This window comes from Mixophyes fleayi, unplaced genomic scaffold (genome assembly GCF_038048845.1).
Source record: "Mixophyes fleayi isolate aMixFle1 unplaced genomic scaffold, aMixFle1.hap1 Scaffold_389, whole genome shotgun sequence".
Classification (NCBI taxonomy): domain Eukaryota; kingdom Metazoa; phylum Chordata; class Amphibia; order Anura; family Limnodynastidae; genus Mixophyes; species Mixophyes fleayi.
This window is the reverse complement of record NW_027447872.1, coordinates 32501-35000: the sequence shown is the minus strand read 5'-3', so window position 1 is coordinate 35000 and position 2500 is coordinate 32501. Positions and strand designations below refer to the sequence as shown.

Below are 2500 nucleotides of genomic sequence, written 5' to 3'. Positions count from 1 at the left end.
AAAAAAAAGCCTACAGCACCTGGTATTTCCAGGTGGTCTCCCATCCAAGTACTAACCAGGCCCAGCCCTGCTTAGCTTCCAAGATCAGGCTTGTTCAGGGTGGTGTGGCTGTAGGTATTGGTTTCCTATTGACCTACATCTCTTATACATCTCAAAACCAGCATTGAAGGAAGTCGGAACAAGAGAGAAAAAAAAAAGGGCCTACAGCACCTGGTATCCCCAGGTGGTCTCGCATCCAAGTACTAACCAGGCCTGGCTCTGCTTGGCTTCCAAGATCAGGCTTGTTCATGGTGGTGTGACTGTAGGTATTGGTTTCCTATTGACCTACATCTCTTATACATCTAAAAACCAGCATTGAAGGAAGCCGGAACAAGAGAGAAAAAAAAAAAGCCTACAGCACCTGGTATTCCCAGGTGGTCTCCCATCCAAGTACTAACCAGGCCTGACCCTGCTTAGCTTCCAAGATCAAACGAGATTGGGCTTGTTTAGAGATGTGTAGCTGTAGGTTTTGGTTTCCTATTGACCTACATCTCTTATAATCTCAAAACCAGCATTGAAGGAAGCCGGAACAAGAGAGAAAAAAAAAAGGCCTACAGCACCTGGTATTTCCAGGTGGTCTCCCATCCAAGTACTAACCAGGCCCGTCCCTGCTTAGCTTCTAAGATCAGATGAGATTGGGCTTGTTCAGGGTGGTGTGGCTGTAGGTATTGTTTTCCTATTGACCTACATCTCTTATACATCTAGAAAACAGCATTGAAGGAAGCCGGAACAAGAGAGAAGAAAAAAAGGCCTACAGCACCTGGTATTCCCAGGTGGTCTCCCATCCAAGTACTAACCAGGCCCGGCTCTGCTTAGCTTCCAAGATCAGACGAGATTGGGCTTGTTCAGGGTGGTGTGGCTGTATGTATTGGTTTCCTATTGACCTACATCTCTTATACATCTGAAAACCAGCATTGAAGGAGGCCGGAACAAGAGAGAAAAAAAAAAGCCTACAGCACCTGGTATTTCCAGGTGGTCTCCCATCCAAGTACTAACCAGGCCCAGCCCTGCTTAGCTTCCAAGATCAGACGAGATTGGGCTTGCTCAGGGTGGTGTGGCTGAAGGTATTTGTTTCCTATTGACCTACATCTCTTATACATCTAGAAACCAGCATTGAAGGAAGCCGGAACAAGAGAGAAGAAAAAAAGGCCTACAGCACCTGGTATTCCCAGGTGGTCTCCCATCCAAGTACTAACCAGGCCCGTCCCTGCTTAGCTTCCAAGATCAGACGAGATTGGGCTTGTTCAGGGTGGTGTGGCTGTAGGCATTGTTTTCCTATTGACCTACATCTCTTATACATCTAGAAACCAGCATTGAAGGAAGCCGGAACAAGAGAGAAGAAAAAAAGGCCTACAGCACCTGGTATTCCCAGGTGGTCTCCCATCCAAGTACTAACCAGGCCCGGCTCTGCTTAGCTTCCAAGATCAGACAAGATTGGGCTTGTTCAGGGTGGTGTGGCTGTAGGTATTGGTTACTTAATGACCTAAATCTCTTATACATCTCAAAACCAGCATTGAAGGAGGCCGGAACAAGAGAGAAAAAAAAATGCCTACAGCACCTGGTATTTCCAGGTGGTCTCCCATCCAAGTACTAACCAGGCCCAGCCCTGCTTAGCTTCCAAGATCAGATGAGATTGGGCTTGTTCAGGGTGGTGTGGCTGTAGGTATTGTTTTCCTATTGACCTACATCTCTTATACATCTAGAAACCAGCATTGAAGGAAGCCGGAACAAGAGAGAAGAAAAAAAGGCCTACAGCACCTGGTATTCCCAGGTGGTCTCCCATCCAAGTACTAACCAGGCCCGTACCTGCTTAGCGTCCAAGATCAGACGAGATTGGGCTTGTTCAGGGTGGTGTGGCTGTAGGCATTGTTTTCCTATTGACCTACATCTCTTATACATCTAGAAACCAGCATTGAAGGAAGCCGGAACAAGAGAGAAGAAAAAAAGGCCTACAGCACCTGGTATTCCCAGGTGGTCTCCCATCCAAGTACTAACCAGGCCCGGCTCTGCTTAGCTTCCAAGATCAGACGAGATTGGGCTTGTTCAGGGTGGTGTGGCTGTAGGTATTGGCTTCTTAATGACCTACATCTCTTATACATCTCAAAACCAGCATTGAAGGAGGCCGGAACAAGAGAGAAAAAAAATGCCTACAGCACCTGGTATTTCCAGGTGGTCTCCCATCCAAGTACTAACCAGGCCCAGCCCTGCTTAGCTTCCAAGATCATACGAGATTGGGCTTGTTCAGGGTGGTGTGGCTGTAGGTATTGATTTCATATTGACCTACATCTCTTATACATCTAGAAACCAGCATTGAAGGAAGCCGGAACAAGAGAGAAGAAAAAAAGGCCTACAGCACCTGGTATTCCCAGGTGGTCTCCCATCCAAGTACTAACCAGGACCGGCTCTGCTTAGCTTCCAAGATCAGACGAGATTGGGCTTGTTCAGGGTGGTGTGGCTGTAG

At 47.4% G+C, this 2500-nt stretch overlaps 6 non-coding genes and 6 pseudogenes across 6 annotated transcripts; all 12 read right to left on the bottom strand.

Moving 5' to 3' along the window:
• Positions 1 to 7: 7 nt before the first annotated feature.
• On the bottom strand, positions 8 to 116 carry LOC142134014 (5S ribosomal RNA; annotated as a pseudogene).
• A 272-nt stretch (positions 117 to 388) lies between these two features.
• On the bottom strand, positions 389 to 507 carry LOC142133912 (5S ribosomal RNA; annotated as a pseudogene).
• An 80-nt stretch (positions 508 to 587) lies between these two features.
• On the bottom strand, positions 588 to 706 carry LOC142133780 (5S ribosomal RNA; annotated as a pseudogene).
• An 81-nt stretch (positions 707 to 787) lies between these two features.
• On the bottom strand, positions 788 to 906 carry LOC142133759 (5S ribosomal RNA). Its single transcript, XR_012686897.1, has one exon. It is a non-coding gene; the product is annotated as a 5S ribosomal RNA (ribosomal RNA).
• Positions 907 to 986: 80 nt separating this feature from the next.
• LOC142133807 (5S ribosomal RNA) lies at positions 987 to 1105 on the bottom strand (annotated as a pseudogene).
• An 81-nt stretch (positions 1106 to 1186) lies between these two features.
• Positions 1187 to 1305, bottom strand: LOC142133680 (5S ribosomal RNA). The gene has a single exon (XR_012686825.1). It is a non-coding gene; the product is annotated as a 5S ribosomal RNA (ribosomal RNA).
• Positions 1306 to 1386: 81 nt separating this feature from the next.
• LOC142133778 (5S ribosomal RNA) lies at positions 1387 to 1505 on the bottom strand (annotated as a pseudogene).
• Positions 1506 to 1585: 80 nt separating this feature from the next.
• LOC142134059 (5S ribosomal RNA) lies at positions 1586 to 1704 on the bottom strand. Its single transcript, XR_012686936.1, has one exon. It is a non-coding gene; the product is annotated as a 5S ribosomal RNA (ribosomal RNA).
• Positions 1705 to 1785: 81 nt separating this feature from the next.
• LOC142133739 (5S ribosomal RNA) lies at positions 1786 to 1904 on the bottom strand. Its single transcript, XR_012686878.1, has one exon. It is a non-coding gene; the product is annotated as a 5S ribosomal RNA (ribosomal RNA).
• Positions 1905 to 1985: 81 nt separating this feature from the next.
• LOC142133714 (5S ribosomal RNA) lies at positions 1986 to 2104 on the bottom strand. Its single transcript, XR_012686856.1, has one exon. It is a non-coding gene; the product is annotated as a 5S ribosomal RNA (ribosomal RNA).
• A 79-nt stretch (positions 2105 to 2183) lies between these two features.
• Positions 2184 to 2302, bottom strand: LOC142133751 (5S ribosomal RNA). The gene has a single exon (XR_012686889.1). It is a non-coding gene; the product is annotated as a 5S ribosomal RNA (ribosomal RNA).
• An 81-nt stretch (positions 2303 to 2383) lies between these two features.
• Positions 2384 to 2500, bottom strand: part of LOC142133770 (5S ribosomal RNA) — a 119-nt pseudogene continuing 2 nt past the window's right edge.